General features: G+C 48.2%; 1 long non-coding RNA gene and 2 other non-coding genes across 3 annotated transcripts in view; 1 reads left to right on the top strand and 2 right to left on the bottom strand.

Annotated features, from left to right (window-relative positions):
• LOC122154586 overlaps positions 1-7,063 on the top strand; it is a 39,625-nt gene extending 32,562 nt beyond the window's left edge. The window contains exon 2 of the long non-coding RNA XR_006166640.1: positions 6,288-7,063. This is a non-coding gene — a long non-coding RNA (uncharacterized LOC122154586). The remainder of the gene's footprint in view (positions 1-6,287) is intronic.
• A 2,842-nt stretch (positions 7,064-9,905) lies between these two features.
• Positions 9,906-9,977, bottom strand: TRNAG-UCC. Its single transcript has one exon. It is a non-coding gene; the product is annotated as a tRNA-Gly (tRNA).
• A 1,075-nt stretch (positions 9,978-11,052) lies between these two features.
• On the bottom strand, positions 11,053-11,124 carry TRNAM-CAU. Its single transcript has one exon. It is a non-coding gene; the product is annotated as a tRNA-Met (tRNA).
• Between the last annotated feature and the right edge of the window lie 6,270 nt (positions 11,125-17,394).

Here is a 17,394-nt window from a genome sequence, read left to right as displayed (position 1 = left end):
CTGTGCTGGTCTCAAGGAGTCGCTGTGTGGGAGAGGGGCTGGAGAGTCAAGGAGAAAGGACAGGAGATGTGCCAAGTGCAGAGCAATGACTGAGCTCCAGTTGCTGTGGGCAAGAGGCTCCCTTACTGCCCATGGTGCAGAGGAAGGAGGGCACAGCTCTCTCTGGGGCTTGTTGTTTCATGGCAGGCTCTAGACTGCAAGGTACCTTGGGAGATCACTGGCCCAATGCCTGCTCAAAGCAGGGCTGGCCCCAAAGCCAGGGCGGGCAGAGCAGTGCCTGAGCCCCACTGAAACTTCTGTGTGATACCCAGGTACAGGAGACTTCCAAAGGCCTCTGGGCACCTGCTCCAGTGCTTCAACAATCCCTGAGAATCTACGAATGGTGAAAGCAGTCTCTGTCATCTCCTTTTGCCAAGGGAGGCCTTTGTGTTCTGGGTTAGGTTGTGTCCAGAGGTCTCTCTGTGATGAAAGGCTCTGGGGAGTCGAGGGTAGCGTCTCAACTGCCCCATGGGAGCTGAATTTGCTGAGTGAAGGTGGATTTTTGGAGCAGGTGAGGAAAGGCACTGTGGAGACCAGCTAAAGAAAAATTTGCCTACGCTGTCCAGGACTGGAACCCAGGTCAACTGCTTGGAAGGCGGCCTATGCTCTACCACCAACCACCAACGCTCCTGGTGCCCTGCTGCCTCCTGCACCTCCACTTCCCGGACTGGCCAGCCGCCTGCACACACAGATGACCTCAAGTTGGTTAGCTATGGGAGTTTTCTGAGTGTGTCAGGTGTTGGCTAGGGAATCTCAGGCTGTACTAGCCAATGGCTAGGGGAGATCAGCATCAGGGACTGCGCAGGGCTCGAGTACTACAGTGGACATCACCCACCACCCAACCTATTAGCTGCAGAAGGCAGATTTTAGCTAAGAAATAGTAGGGTCCTGTGTCACAAGAATTCGCAACTGGCCTGTGCTGACAGGAGGAGAGAGCCTGGGACGCAAAGTACAGAATTACAAGAGTATATATGCATGCAGGTGCACCCCAAATGTAGTTTCACAGGGAGTACTTACACCTTTCAAGGGTTCAGGTACAACACGACTGACCAGCAAGACCCACATTACTCACAAGTTGCAACGGGGCTAATGCCAGCTGCCCTTCTGTGAAACGAAGTGACAGGGGGTGCGGTGTGTCCCTGGAAGAGCTGCCCAAGACATAGTGACCTCTCCACCAGTGACAGCATTCTTAAGTCAGTGGGACAAGGCACGGAGCCTGCTGAGGTAGCTGAGAAGTTTGGTTCGCTTGGAGCAGCAGACCGGAGCAAAGGGCTTCCAGTGGATCTTTTCCAACCATCATTACTCTGGGGGGCACTGAGTCTCATGGGCCCTTGAGCAGCCACCAAAAGGCAATGCCTTGGAAGGCAGCAGCAGCACAAGATTGCACAGAAGCACCAGCCGTTTCATCAACAGTGCTAAAATATGTGGAAATTTCCTTGAGGAAAGTGGCGCTTTAGGACTATGAGCTCTGGTATCCCTGGCACATCTGAGGCTGGGCCATCATGTCCACTGAAGTCCAGAGCAGGGTGACTCATGTTTGCCAGCAGCTCTGGGTTTTTCCCAACTCCTCCACATCACGATGACTCCCAGGTGCTGAGGGACACTGATCCGACGCCCCTTTGGAGATTGAAATGCATGGAACGTGCCGCCCCATCCCTGACCCAGGAAAAAGGGCCATGAGCTTTTGGCTCCCTGCCCTGAGCCTCTCCTGAAAAGCAGGCCATCCAGGCCTCTGGCTTCTAGGCTGACCTTGCTGAGCTAAACAGGTCATTTTGGCTGTGGGTTTATTTCACTGGAAAGATGCAGGCATCTCTTTGACCACACTCCTATGCCTCGATTTGCCTGTGTCCCACAGGTTCTCCACATCCCAAGATGACCCCCGAGGCCTGGTTGGAAGAATTGTGAAGGCCTTGTTGTATCATCTTAGGGACAGTGCTACTGAGATCCCAAGGAGAGATGGCTTGAGAGAGACCGGCCTCAATCTGTGGCCTACTCTTTCTCATTATGGATCTGCTACTGGTCCCTGGCCTTGTGGGCAGAAAACATAGGCTTTTTCAGAGCCTGACAAATGTGAGGAAGGTCCTTGTGGCCCTCATTCCTTCCCGCAAGCAGCTTCCCTCCAGACTACAATGGCAACTTTCCTGGCCTTGCGTTTTGCTCAACAGATGCCACCATCTCCTGTGAGCCCATGATGACTCGCCTAGAGAGAGATGTCTCCCAGTGCTAGCCAAAATATGCACTAAAGCCCTTCTTCAAGAGCAAGGTGATCAAAGGGGCTCAGCTGTGGGGAGGTCTGTCCACCGGAATTTACACCTTCAGCATATGGTTGCTTAGCAAAAGAACAAGCGTTCACTCTCTGATCTGTGTTTCAGCTTTGACACCTTCACCAAGATATGTTTCCTCCTACACCTGCTGTAGCTCCAACACAGGTGCTGTCCACGCCAGAAACTTCACAGATGGCTCAGCATGTTAGATCACCCACGCAGTTGCTCGCTCACACAGCCCAGCCTGATGCTCCCTGGCACTGCCAGCACTCACGCTTCAAAGTCACATCAAATCAGCTCTGAAGTGCTTTCAGTGCAGAGCGTCGGGCTAAACCTGGGAGACATCTATCTCCCAGTGGGTCTTCATAGACCAGCTGGGAGTAGCCGGGTGTCCGTCAGCGGGTGGTGAGCAACTGTATTGTACATTACCCGTTGATACTGCTGTCAAATGTATTATTCCGTTACTGTTATTACACTGCTTTTATCTCAACCCGTGAGTCTGCCTTTGCCCCTCCGATTCCCTCCCCATTCCCAAGTGGGGGGAGGGTGGGTGAGCGACTGCGGGGCGTTTAGCTGCTGAGCACAGGCTGAAACAACAACATCGTGGAATCTCCAAAGCCCAGTCCTTCGATGGCTTGACCAGGCCCTCACACTTCTTCCAACCAGGGGTGAGGGCTCAGCTTGGGAAGTGGAAGCCTGTTGGAAACAAGGAAATCAAGTCGTAAGAATGTGATCAAAGACATGCCCGCATCCTTCCCTGAAACAGGCCCACTCCCAATTTGACCTGTTTTGCTCAGCAAGGTTATCCCGGAGGCCAGAGGTCTGGGTGGCCTGATGTTGAAGAGAGGCAGCAGGGCATGGAGACAAAAACTCATTGCCCTTTTTCCCGGTTCATTGATGGGGTGGCCCATTCCATGCATTTCAAACTACAAAGGGACATCAGATCATTCTACCAGAGCACCTGGGAGTCAGTGTGATGTGGAAGAGTTGGGAAAAACCCTGAGCTGCTGGCAAACATGAGTCGCCCTGCTGTGGATTTTGGTGGACATGGTGTCCTTGACTTAGGAATGCCAGGCATGCCAGAGCCTATAGTCGCACTCCTCCAGAAGGTCTGCTTTCCTATGGGCATGTCCACACATTTTAGCTGTGTTCCTCAAACAGTACTTCTGTGCAATCTCATGCTGCTGCTGCTGCTGTATTCCAAGGCTTTGCCTTTTGTTGGATGCTCAAGGGCCCATGAGACTCAGTGCATCACAGAGTAATGAGGGTTGGTAGGCACTGATCATAGTCCCCTGCTCCTGCTCGGAGGAGACCAAACTTCCCAGTTACCTCAGGAAGCTCTGGGTCTTGTCTCATTAACTTCTGAATACCGCCACTGTCAGAGAGGTCGCTGTCTCTGGAGCAGCTCTTCCATGGCTTCACGACATGCTCTCTGGGCTACCAGGATATGGCAATGACTCTGACAGGTGAGCCCCCCACACGCACAGGTGGGCCACCAGTGGGTGACAGTGCAGGTGCCCTGATATCCTGATAGCTCCTTCCTGTCCCTCTCCAGGCCGCACCCCATAACCCTGGGATCTGCTCACCAGTGCTGGCACCCTCCCTGTCATCCCCTGGTGGTCCACTTCGGGTCCTGGGAGGCTCAGCCGTGAGAGTGCCTGGCTGGTAGGGTGGGGACCAGGTCTCAAGCCCTTGCTCAGGTGAAAGCATAGCTGTTTGGTGGACATGTGGTTGGAGGGGGTCATCTCAGAAAGTCCTTTCCAATTCAAGCTGTTTGATGATAGCTGAGGAGAGGGATCGTTGCCCTTCCCTTGGCACTGCAGAGGCCACATCTGGATTGTTGTGCCCCATTTTGTGTCCCCGGAGACAAGGGAAGTGGTGATGATCTCACATGGAGAGAAGAACTGGCAGAAGACCAGGCAGAATGTAAGGGCTGTAGCACGTGACATCTGGGGTGAGGCTGAGGGCACTAGGTTTGTGGAACCTGGCGGAGATGAGCAAGGTGGGCAGGAGGGGATGAAACTGCTGTCTCCCACCAGCTACAGGAGCTTATGGAAAGGATGGAGCCAGACTCTTCTGGGAGGTGCATTACAAAAGGGCAAGGGGCAAGAATCACAAGTTTCAGCAAGGGAAATAGTAGCTGCTTTTTGGGGAAAAGAAGTGACAGAGCTCACAGTGCAGCCCTGGAAGAGCTGCTCAAGAGACAGTGACCTCTCAGACAGTTGTGGTGTTCAGAAGTCAATAGGACAAGGCCTGGAGCCAGATGAGGTACCTGGGAAGTTTGGTCTCCTCACAGCAGTGGATAGGAGCAGAAGACCTCCAGAGGTCCATTCTGACCTTCGATATTCTGGGGGACATTGAGTAACATGTGCCCTTGAGCAGCCACCAAAAGACAATGTCTTGGAAGGCAACAAATGCATGAGATGGCACAGAGGAACCAGTTGTTTCAGGAATCCCTGGCAACCCTGAGGCAAGAACACCGTGTCCACTGAAGTCCAAAGCAGGATGACTCATGTTTGCCAGCAGCTCAGGGTTTCTCCCAACGCTTCCACATCACAGTGACTCCCAGGTGCTCTGGGACATTGTTCCAATGTGCCTTTGTAGTCTGAAATGCATGGAATTGGCCACCCCCTTCCCTGAACTGGGAAAAAGTGCTATGAGGTCATGGCTCCCTGCCCTATGCCTCTCCTCAAGAGCAGGCCATCCAGCCTCCCTGATGGATGAAATTGCTGCATAACAGGTCAATTTGGGTGTGGGTCTCTTTCAGGGAAGGACACAGGCATGTCATGATCACAAAATCAGTGTGTGGTAGAGCCTGACGAGCGTAAGCAAGGTCCTGATAGCGGTCTCTCCTGTCCATAAGGGGCTTCCTTCCAGCCCACAATGACCTTTGAGGTTTGCCACACCCCTGGTGAGATGAGCCTCTTTTCATATACGGGATTGTGCAGTTTTGACCTTCTGCTTGAACATACAGTGTGTCTTTGATGACCCACGGGGAGACCTGTCTCTATGGGTCAAGCTCAGTGCCTGCACTGAAAGAACATGAGAGCAGACTTGAAGTGTTCCTCACAGCTGAATTTGACTGTGACTCGTGGCCATGTTCACCACAAAGAAGGCAAAGTTACAAAGGCAATCCATAATACACAAACCCTCTTAAAATCTCCCTGTACAATAGCCTGACACCACAGAGTTGATTTGCCATGTGGATGTGGGACACAGGTGAGTTGTTTAGATAGTTGATGGTATGAAGTGAGACCACAACATTTGAAAGGAAAGAGGCAAAGGCTTAATCACCAGGGAGGTCTCGGCGAGTGGTAACAGATGTTCAGATGCTTCATAAACAAGGAATGTTAGTGGACCCACAGGGCTCTGGAACACAACATAAAAGGCTGCGCTGCTCCAACACCTGCATCCTTTCTCTTGTTTCTCCCTTTCCTCAAGGAACGAGGAAAGCCTGAGTGTGCTCCATGTCTGTCTGTAGGCTGAACTGCTGTCATGGTGGCTACTCAGGTCGATACTTGGGCTGCCTCAGCTTGGCCCTGCAATAGAGCAGCTGAAAGGCTGTCACCTCTTCCCCTTTTGGGGGAGCTGGCTGGGGAGAGCTGGGAAGAGTGGGCTCTTTTAAGCAGAAGGGGATCAATGGATGTCAGATGTAGGCGGTCTGCCCCACCCAAATTTGCATCTGCAGCAGATGTTCTCTAAACAAATGGCTAATGCATACAGTGCCATCTTTAGCGCAGCCACATTTCTTTTGCAGATGGGGTATGATCAGTCATTCCGCATGTGTTTAAACACACTGTGTTGTGTCCTATCGCAAAAATAGGCCAGACTTCACGTGCCGTACCACTTGGAGGGCACAATGAGTGCCATGGGAGAAGGAGGTATACTGTGTTTATGAAACAAAGAGTATCCACGCATAGAGCTGAGGGAAAGAAAGACAGACTGATATTGAGGTCCGTGATCCCTGACAGCTCTGTGTTGCAGCTTTGCTTCCTTCACCGAGAGATGTCTTGCTTCAGACCCCCCACGGCCCTGTGGTGCCTCTGGCCCAACCCCACTTGCAAGCAGCTGCAGTGAGCCCTGTGTCGCCCGCTGCGCTGACTCGACGGTGTTCATCGAGCCCTCGCCGGTGGTGGTGACCCTGCCGGGCCCCATCCTCACCTCTTTCCCTCAGAGCACGGCCATGGGATCGTCTCTGTCAGCTGCTGTTGGGAGCTCCCTCAGTGCCGGGGGAGTTCCCATCTCTTCTGGGGGCTCCCTTGGTCTGGATGGGTCTGGAATGTGTCTGCCTGTCCCCCGCTGCAGTCTGAACTGCTGAAGCTTGCGGCTCATCCCCTCGGGAGCAGGAGGGAAGACGGGACCCTGCAGCAGCAGGAGCGTGGACACAGCTTGCAGACAGGCTGGGTGTCCTCATGCCACCTGGAAGAAAAGACCTATGCCCACTTCTCCTCGCTGCATGGCAGGCATGGCCATGTCTCCTCTGGCTCTTCTTTGCTCTGAGCCCTCCAGAAAGGGCTCATTCTCTTCTGCTTTTCTGAACCCCCTGCTGAAAGGGAGAGGGTGCTGGAGTTAGGGACCACTCCTGGTTGGCTGCCATTGCCACCAGGGAGAGCAGAATGGGAAAAGGCAAGCGCTTTGTGTGCAGCTTGTCCTTGGGAAATGGGCCATACTGTGTGCATCCCTCAACCCTGCAGATGTGTTTCTTCGTCTCTGTTCTGTGCCTCTGCATTTCCTCCTCATTAAAGACTTTGTGCAGCATAGCTGGGGTTTCATGGTGGCTTGTTCTCTTTCTCCCTCAGTTAGCCATATGCTCTGCAAGAGAGACCAAGTGACCTCTGTCACGAGCTAGCAGACAACTGAGAGTGGAGCTCCATTGTACAGAAAGTAAGTAAGCAGGCAAGAGAAAAACACAAATGCCTCGAGGAAACGGGGTGTGAGTCTGCAGCCTTCTGATCACAGACCTGTGATATCTCTCAGTGTCAGCCTAGAGTCTTGCCACTGAACGCTCTTAAGAGCTGATCTCAGTTCTCCTGCTGGTGCATCCAGCGCATCCTGCATGTACAGTCAGGAAGGGTTGAGTCTTCACTGCCTGCCCTCAGTACTCCCTGGCAGAGGAGAGAAGCAGGCTTATGGACTGGGCTGAGGTGACAACACTGCCTGAGGTGGCAGGAGAAAATGGACACGTGTACTCAGCTGAGTTGTAGACAGTGCCTTCAGAAACAGGCAGGGACAAGTCACCTTTCTGATCCTGACCCACAGCCAGAGCCCTGCCATTTGGAAGTTGGGTTTATGCCTCTTTTTTTTTTGGTGGTGCACCTTGTTACTCCCAGATGTTTTGGAGCAAAAAAGCACCTCAGCTGCTCAGCAGTAAACCAAAGTCTCCTGCCTGCAAGTGTGCAGCCAAGCACAAATCTAGATCCAGTGTTGCTGTTGAATTGTGCAGATGAGGCATTGCTCTCCTTAATGTTATGCCACCAAAATCTGTCAGCACTCACTGCTGATCGAGGTGCATGAACTTTGGAGCAGGTACCCATCTTCCCGTGAGTGAATGCTGTTGCCTCAGCTTTCTCTCTTGGTCTAATCAGCTCCCAGTAGCAAGTGGAAAGTCTTCTGAAAAGTTTCCTTCCTCTGCAGGATACCTGGACATCTGGGTGCCAGGTGCCCTTACAGGGACTCCATGGGTGTCATTGTGTGGTCGATCCTTACTTCTGCACAGCTGGGAGCTCTGTCAGCCCTGCTGAACAGACACGGAGGTGATCAAGGTCATGGTGCACGTGCCATAAGAGACCAGCCTGGGAGAGCAGGACCTGGCGAGCCTGGGGAAGGGAAGGCTGAGGTGGCATCTAATGCATCTCTTTAAACACCTGGGATAGGAGGGTTGACAGGTGGAGTAAAGAAGAGAGAGCCATCCTCTTGTCAGTGGTGCCCAATGAGAGCACAAGAAGCGATTGACAGAGGTGGAAATACAAGAAATATCACACAGAGTAGCCCTGTTTTTCTGCGAGGGTGATCCAAGACCAGCGTCTCAACTGGTCAGGTGTGAATGTTAATTCAGACCTTTTGATAGGTCCTCTTAACTGTTGTTCACAAACTTCTTGTGAAAAGCAACCATTGCAAAGCTCTCTTCCACTGGTGGTGTGGGAATAAACTTCAGGGGGTGCGTATGGAGTGGAAAGGAGGAAAGCGCTGATTTTCAGCTTTGGACATAGGCAACGTGGCTGCCAGATGGGGTTAGGGTGGGCATTCAGCAGGGAAATGAGCAAGTGCAGTCATGGTGTCCCTCTTCGTAATCCACCCACTTGTAGCACTGATGATGACAGTGTGGGAGTCTGGAAATTATGTGCTAACACAAACCCCACATGCAGCACCACTGCCCAGAATGATTTTTGACTATTAGCACAGCAAAGAACATTTATTTTTTCTTTAAACAACCCTGAAATCAGAAACTTGAGAACCTTTGTCTCCTTCCTGTACAGAGTCCAGTTGAGAGAGGCTCCTTGTGTTTCCCTTGGCCCACAGGCCATGAGCTGCAAGAGCAATGAGGGTGTCCCAGTTCTTTGTTACCAAGAATATCATTACATTCAGTTCCAGTAAACTTTAGAATGTCTCTGCAATGCTGGAGCCTGGACAAGATAGCTCAACAGCCCTGCACATGGGCTGGAAACACAGAATTTCCAAGACATGCAGTCTTGATTGTTAAACGGAGTATTTCAAACTAAATTACAGTGCATACCAGAGTCTGTTTTCAGGAAGTAGTTCCACAGAGGAAAAAATGATCTGCTCTGAACACAGGCATCATACCTACCAGCATCCCCTCTGAAGGGGATGAAACCCCATATGTGGTCAGCCAGCACTGGAGAGATGGAAAGATGGAGTAGGGTAGAAAGCAAATTCACTCCACTGTGACTCTGAGGCGTTATATAAAGAACAGGCATCCTCCCACCACACAACCAAACTTCATACCTGGCTTCATGAAGAGCAGTGTATGCCTTGGTCCCCACCTAGGCATTTTTGATCTTCAGCTTTACCCTGCCAGAGCAGCATGCTTTTTTGCCAGGTGCAAGCAGTTACAGCAGCAGCAGGTCCAGCTCTGGGCCAGAGCAAAAATGCCTCTCCCCCAGCTCCTGTACCAACAGCACAGTGAGGATCCCAGCCTGGAGCCACCTCAGCAGGAAGAATACAATGGTCTCAGCAGGGTGTCCTCCAGGGCCCCAGGCAGCTGACACTGTATCAGCGTTTCTCACCCGCACCCTCATCTGGGACCCCGGGGAATGAAACAGGAGAGAACCTGGGATGATGAGAGACGCTGGCTAACAAAAGCAAATGTATGATGGCAGAGAATAGAGGATCAGAATGGAAGCTGTGGCCTCTCCCCCATGTTTACGGGGTCAGCACCCTGCCTCTGTGCCGCTCTTGGCACAACAATCTAAGGCATGCTGTGAGCATCGCTTTTACAGTGAGCAACAGAGCTGCCTGCGAAGCTCATGCTGTGTGTTTGCTCCCGCACCGGTGGGGGCTGAACTTGCTGCGGGAAACTGAGCGGTTCGAAAGCGTGAGAGGGAGGGATCCGTCGAGCCCGGCGAAAAAAATAAAAGTCTTGCTTGCGTTGGCCGGGAATCGAACCCGGGTCAACTGCTTGGAAGGCAGCTATGCTCACCACTATACCACCAACGCTGCGGCAGGTAGCTCCTCCGCCCGTCTCAGGCTGCCGGCCTCCCCGCCCCGCGCTGGCGGGCGCCCCCGGAGGGACAGGCGTTGGCTAGGAAACCTGAAGCTGCACTAGCCACTGGCTAGGGGAGATCAGCATCACGGACTGGCCAGGTTTAGAGAATGACACTGGAGAAACCGGGACTGAGCTCCGGCCATGGACGCTGCACAGACCTATGATAAGGGCAGGGATCCCAGGGACCTACCGTTGTGCATGTGGGAGGGAGGGGATCTGTGTCCAGCCCTGATCTCCAACCCTAAGCAGCTGGGGGCAAAGAAAAGGATCAGACCGTCTCTCTTGTCCATGCCTGTGTGAGTGGTGCTGGTGCTTCTGTGGGTGCTGGTAATGGTGCTGCTCCCCATCTGCGGACAAACACGTGCCAAGTTCTGCATGTACTATGCAAGTGTATGTGTGGTCATGTGTATGTACCTGTGTTGGTAGAAGCACAGATGCTCACCCACCCCGTTGCTCACTCCTTTCTCTACGTTCCACCCCAACACCTACCCATATACTGCCACCAATGAGCCCATTGGGAATACCTGCTCAGCCCTGCTCCTGGCTGGCCCTGCGAGTGGGCACAGCAGCAAACAGACTAGTATGGAGAAAGTGCCCTGGTGCTCAAGTTGATCACACTAGTGTTTTCAAAACTAACTCCAGCCGTGTCCTCCTCCCCACTAGCAGATTCCTGGAGGTCCCTGCTGGCAGCTGGGAAGTTGAGATTGAGCAGCCTGATGGGAAGGGAGAAACACAACTGCGTGCCCAGGACACCCACTTCCTCGTGTGGGGAGCTCTGCCTGCTGCTCCACACGCAGCTGTCTGTCTTGCCGAGGGACGCTTTGGGAGCGCTGTCTGCTAAGAAGGCAATGGAAGAATAAGGTGAGTGGCAGAGAGAAGGGAGTGGGAGCTCAGGAGGGCCATGGCCATGGGTGCGCAGAGAGCAGGAGCAGTGCAGGTTAAAGCTTGCTGGGAAAGATGCAAGGGAGAGGCAGCGACTCTGCTGCTGGAACGCCAGGAAAGAAAAAAAAAATTTAAAAATGCCGTTAGCAGAGGATGGTTTCGATCCATCGACCTCTGGGTTATGGGCCCAGCACGCTTCCGCTGCGCCACTCTGCTCCCCCCAGGATGCCAGCTGGGACTTCTCACAGCCAGGCCTGGTGCTCCCTGTGCTCGAGTCTTTTCTCCTGCCTGTGCCTTGCACATACTTTTCCCATTCTTAAAGAGGTTGTGATCTCTGCACGAACTTTTGTCAAGATTTTGGATCCTCTCCACGGACACCTGTCTCACCCCAAACTCCATGATGTGCCTTTGAAGTGAGATTTTTATTTTATTTGGTCTCCCTCTGGACCCACTTCTGGGGTCAGTGCAATTTGTTCTCCCACTTCTGAGATGGTTGTATCCCCTTGTGAAATCAGTTTGTACTATTTCTGGGATATTTTAGCCCCCTCTGGGATTGATTTACAGCTTTTGGTACCATATAAGTGCATATCAATGATCTATCATAAGTATATATGCTGTTATATTGTATTGGCTTTGTGTGGCAATATTTTGGTAGCAGGGGAGCTACAGGGGTGGGTTTTGTGAGAAGCTGCCAGAAGCTGCACCTATGTCCAACAGAGCCAGCTGCAAGATGAACCTGCCACTGGCCAAAGCTGAGCCCATCAGCAATGGTGGTAATGCCTCTGCAATAACATATTTAAGAAGGGGGAAGTTGTGCTGCAGAACAGCAACTGCAGTCAAAGAGAGGAATGAGAATATGTGAGAGAAACAACTTTGCAGACACCAAGGTCTGTGAAGGAGGAGGGGGAAGAGGTACTCCGGGCACCAGAGCAGAGATTCCCCTGCAGCTGGTGGTGAAGACCATGGTGAGGCAGGCTGTGCTCCTGCAGCCCATGGAGGTCCATGGTGGAGCGGATCCCCACCTGCAGCCCATGGATGACCCCATGCCAGAGCAGGTGGATGTGCCCAAAGGTGGATGCCCCACGCTGGAGCAGTCTGTTCCTGAAGGACTGCACCCCATGGGAGGGATCCAAGCTGAAACAGTTCATGAAGAATTGCAGCCCGTGGAAAGAACTCACATTGGAGAAGTTCAGGGAAGACTGTCTCCTGTGAGAGGGACACCGCACCGGCGCAGGGGAAGTGTGTGAGGAGTCCTACCCCTGAGGAAGAAGAAGCGGCAGAAACACACAAGCTTTTCATTGTATTTTCTCTCTCCACTGTCCAGCTGAGAAGGGGAGTGATAAAGCAGCTTTAGTGGGCACCTGGTGTCCACCTAGGGTCAACCCCCCACATAGATCATTGATAAATTTGCTTTATTAGTGATAAGATTGTAGTAACCTATAATATTATATATACATTTGTTACTACTGTTATTGATTGTTGCTATTATTTATAGCCATTATTATTGATTGCTGCTATACTACTGATTGCTGATATTGTAACAGCTTGATATATATATATATTTGCCTTATTAATAATAGGTGTAGTTGCTAGTGGTGATTTTTGTGGTATATGTGGTAATCTGTAATAAAGTAGAGGAATTTCAAGATTAAAGCCTCCATGTCCTTGTGTTTTATGGAATCCTATAAATACACAGCCACAATTGGTACAGAACTGTAGGCCAGGTGACCCTTTAGGTCATGATGGCATAGTCAGCTCAATGACATCTACAGCTTTGGTCAGCTAAACTGCACCCAGAACTATATTCACCGAATTAGATCTTTATTCTACATGCTGTGAATTCGGGAACTGAAGTCTCTTTCTGTAGGACCTGGCTTCATCCTGCCTTTGTTCACCCTCCTTACCTCCTTTATTAGATACAAGAAAAGAAACTATAGCAATTGTTGGAGCTTCTAATGGGCTTGAGTCACAGCACCCATCCTGCTCCTGCCCCAAGCACAAAATCTGTGCAGGGCTTATAAGGGAGATGATCACTGTTGGTTGGATACCATCATTCTGGCCTATACTGCCTCCCTCAAAATAGCATGGCAAGCACACATGAAGCCCTTCTTATCTATCTGCAACTCAGATAATATGATCACATTTTTAGAGATTTTGTTTTCCATCTCAGTGCTGAAACTACTGGGCCACAGAACACTGAGAATTATCTAAAAACATGAGAGCAGTGTTTAACATAACAAGGGAGAAAAAAAAAAAAAAGTCAGTCCTTCAGTCATCTAACCAGAGACAGGATCCTTCAGGGAACGGTCTAAAGGCTTGCTGACAAGGTCTCAAAGGCCTCTGTGTAGAATTATGCTCCTGTATACAAGAAGCAGTAACAGCCTGCTCTAAACTGTCAGAGGTTCACTGAAGTCTGTGGAATCATGGCTACTTAAGGACACTTTGGATTTCTTCTCCATATATGACTTCAAGAGTAAAGAAGGAAACACAAAAATCTGGAGGAGCCTCATAAGATAGAACTAACGTATAGTTGATTGTCTTATTTTCATGCAACTAGGCTCAAATTTTGGTCTTCTTCAGCCTTGTTTGTGAACTTCCTCAAGTCTCAGTCTTGTAAGTTCTTGAACCCAATGTCCTTGACTTTATTTTGGAGAGATACATTGGACATGTTCATACCAGACATAAATGAAGAGACAGGTTGGATTGCTGATTATCTTTACAGAAAGATGTTAAATACTCTTTCATTATATTTTTTTTACTATATAAATTACATTTGGTAAATAAGCTTATACTATGTTTGTATTTGGGCAAAACGGGGAACTGCAAAGAACAATAATGTTAATGTTACTGTTATTGTTATTGTTTCTGTTAATGTTAATGTTAATGTTGATGTGGTGGTGATTTGAAACAGGCTTCATAAGTCAACAATAGTTATTTTTATTGAGATTTTAGTGTCAAATATATTTCTCCAGAACTTTTGGACTTCACAGGGTCCTGATGCTGCACTCCGAACTTTCTGCCTAGAAACTGATCACAGTAAAATGGCTGCAGCTGCTAATACAGCTATTGTTCTTGAATCCCCTTTTCTGGCAATTAATTTGATCTGAAACGTGTCATTGTCTACATTTTAGCTGATCATCTAGGAATTATACTCTACAATTAATAGGGAGAAAATCCACCTTTTAAAGTGTATTAAATGGATCCAAAATTAGGTATAAAGGATACACCTTAAAGTCTGATATGCTTTTTAGGTCCAAATCTGTAAACTGGTGAGAAACTTTAATTGAAATTGCTTCAACTATGTTCCAGGTTGCTTTTTTTAGTAAGCAAAAACCATTTTCCAGCAAAATTGTTTTCACCCTGATGAATTCACAAGGATCATAATGATAATTCTAATTTCAAAAAATTAGAATAATAAGACAAAAACCACTATTATTTTTAAAATCACCATCTAGATATATTTTATTATAATGTGAATATCTCAAGTTAATAAAAGTAGGGAAACAAAGAATGTATCATCTTTGTTTTCACCTTTTCCCTTTACATAGCATATGAAAACTCTAAATATTTTTTTTTTCCACATAATTGAAGGGAAGCTGTTACAATGGGCCTAACAAAAATATCACATGTGTTTCTTTAGGGTCATATGATAATTCAAGTTGGAAAGGACATCAGGAGGTCTCTAGTACAACCTCCTGGTTGAAGCAGAATCAGCTATGAGGTCAGACCAGGTGGCTCAGAGCTTTATCCTGTCAGGTCTTGAAAAATCTCCCAGGGTTTTTCCTGCGGAGCTGCTCCTAAGCTCATCAGTCCCAGGCTCAGATTGCTGCAAGGCCTTCTTCCTTCCTTGGGGTGGGACTCTGTATTTGTCTTTCTTGAATTTCATGAGCTTCCTCTTAGCCCATTCTTCTGGCCTGTCCAGGTCCCTCTGGATGGCATCACTGCCCATAAGCATATCAACCAGTCCCCTGTGAGTGGAATCATCTGCAGATTTGACAAGAATGTAGTTTGTTGGTGAAGACTGAGACAGAGAAGACATTAAGTATCTCTGCTTTACCTGTTTCTGCTCTCCCTTACTCATCTGTGTTGTTTAGAAACAGGGCCCCATTTTCTTTGTTCAACCTTTGACTACTCATGTAGCAGTAGAAGCTCTTCTTGCCCTTGATGTCCTTTGCTGGTCTGAACTCTACCTGAGTGTTGGCTTTCCTAACCCGGTGCCTATATCCCTGGAAAGTAATTCGAAATCCCTGCTTTGTAGTTTCTAAATCCCTGATTTATTTCCATCTCCTGTATGCTACTTTTTTGCATCAGATCTCCCTTATGTGTTCCCTGTTTAGCCAAGCCCATTTCCTGACTACACTGATGTCTGCTCCCTGGAGTCTATGCTGTTTCTTTTTATTCACTCCCAGGATCTTGAACTCTACTGTTTCATGATTCCATAGAGCCAATGTTTCCTCTTGTTTTATAATGAAGTAATTAAAACTTTATGGACTTTTACTTGGAAAAGGGACTTACAAAAAGGTGCATTTGCTTTTTTAAACAATATCCTGGACATTTTGGGGAGAAGTGTGGTTCTCTTTTGTTACAGTTAGAAATTATACTACTTAGAAATGTTAAAAAGTTAGATTGCAAGGCATATGTCTAAAAGTTGCAGTGGATGACAGATAAATAGGAAGGAAAGAGAGAAGGTATGAGAGAGAGAGAAGTGATGTGAGAGGCCAGAGAAGAAAGAGAAGTGTCAGGGCAGGGATTGCAACAGAAAGACAGAAACAGAATATTGGTTTGATCCATTTCTTCTCAATACTATTCTTTCTTGAAAAAATTCTTGTAACACTTTGATGTGATTATTCAGATTGCCTAAGATAACATAAGTTTACAACATTTTTGCTCAAAGTGAAGGAGCAAGGGTGGAATTCAGGCATCCATATGAGAACCACTCTACATCTGAGTCGGTGCTCTAGATGCCCTTTTTCATCACCAGATATCATCTCATGGGATGTGATAGGTCTGCCCTTATCTAGAAACCTGTATTAGGAGGAGATGAATGTCCCACTGGTAGTGCCTAGTTCCCTCTGTAAATCATAGAGAAGGCATAAAGAGCTAGTTTTGAGTGAGATGCCTACAAGCTGGATGTCTACACTAGGACTGATGAATCCCATCCTTCTTGTAACATTAGCTAGACACAGCCAGTGTGTATAGCAATAGCTGTGGCAGGGAACAGTGCATGCAGCCCCCAGTAACATCAAGATCAGGAACCTAGTGTCAGTTTCTTAAGAACAAACAGTAAAGTTTGGTTAGGGCAGTCTGACTTTGGTAGCTAATATTTGTGCATAAATGAAGTCCTAGATACAAAGATTGACCTATAACAGTTGTGATTTCCATCTTAAAAAATTTGGGGGGGGGGGGGGGGAAAAAAAAACAACCAAAAAAAGCACTACAAACAGGACTCTTGAACTAAACAACAAAATAACAAGGCTAACATAAACATTAACAATAATAGAAAATCTATTACTTTATCACCATGGGAAAATCATAGAAAAGCTGGTTGTAGAGGTCCATAAGGAGCTAGGTGTCCAGATCTTATTGCAATAAAATCAGAGTAAATTATTAAGGACAGGGTCCTTCTTTCTTAGTGTCTGTTGTCTAACATCCAGTCAGTTCAGTTTTCCATGATCAATGGCAAAGTTGTTCTTGATAATGAGTCACCCACCTGAAGAGAGACATGTCGAATAGTTGGAAGAGCACACACCAAGCAAGGGTCTATTTCTGGATGATTTAAGGAAAAGCCTGGATTTATTCCAGGATACGGTCATATTTAAGAAGTCAGGCACCTGTGGTCAATATCCAGGAACTAGAATTTCCGTGTCATTATTTATTTTTTTTGTTCTCAAGCTGAAATAAATTATTTTAATTTCTCAGTTTCCTAAGAAATGGACCAACATTATCTTATAACTATGTACCAATTCTTGTAAATTTTCCTGTTTTAAAAAAATAGTACATTCCACATGCAAACTGTTTCAACAGGCAAAAATGGTGATGGAGGATGACCAGCTCTTACTTTCCAATAAATTAAGGATCACAATTCTGATACATCTGAATCCAAAAGGCTAGATGTAGTTTATCTAACTCCCATTAATGCCTTTGAAAATTTGACCAAAGATATGGTAAACAACTAGAATAAAGATGAATGTAGGAATTGGGAATGGGATTCATCAGAATGTAGTATAGATAGACTCTACTTGGATGCCTACTCCTCTACTAGTCATCTACATTTCCCTTGTACATTACCAGCCCTGCAGTGTATGTCATCCTAAGGTAGAAGTCAATAGTAGGTCACATGAACTGCCTGTTTCTTTCCATTGACTGAAAGGGGAACCTACAAGGGAAGCATCTAAAGCTTAGTGAGACAAATCCTATCTAGGGATTGAAATTTTTGTTTAACTGTCCCATGTTATGCTTTCTTTTTACCTTGTCTATGTTTAATCT

This window comes from Tyto alba, unplaced genomic scaffold, assembly GCF_018691265.1.
Source record: "Tyto alba isolate M040663 unplaced genomic scaffold, T.alba_DEE_v4.0 Super-Scaffold_41, whole genome shotgun sequence".
NCBI classification, from domain to species: Eukaryota; Metazoa; Chordata; class Aves; order Strigiformes; family Tytonidae; genus Tyto; species Tyto alba.
Note: the sequence above shows the minus strand (reverse complement) of the source record. Positions and strands in the feature narration are given on the sequence as shown.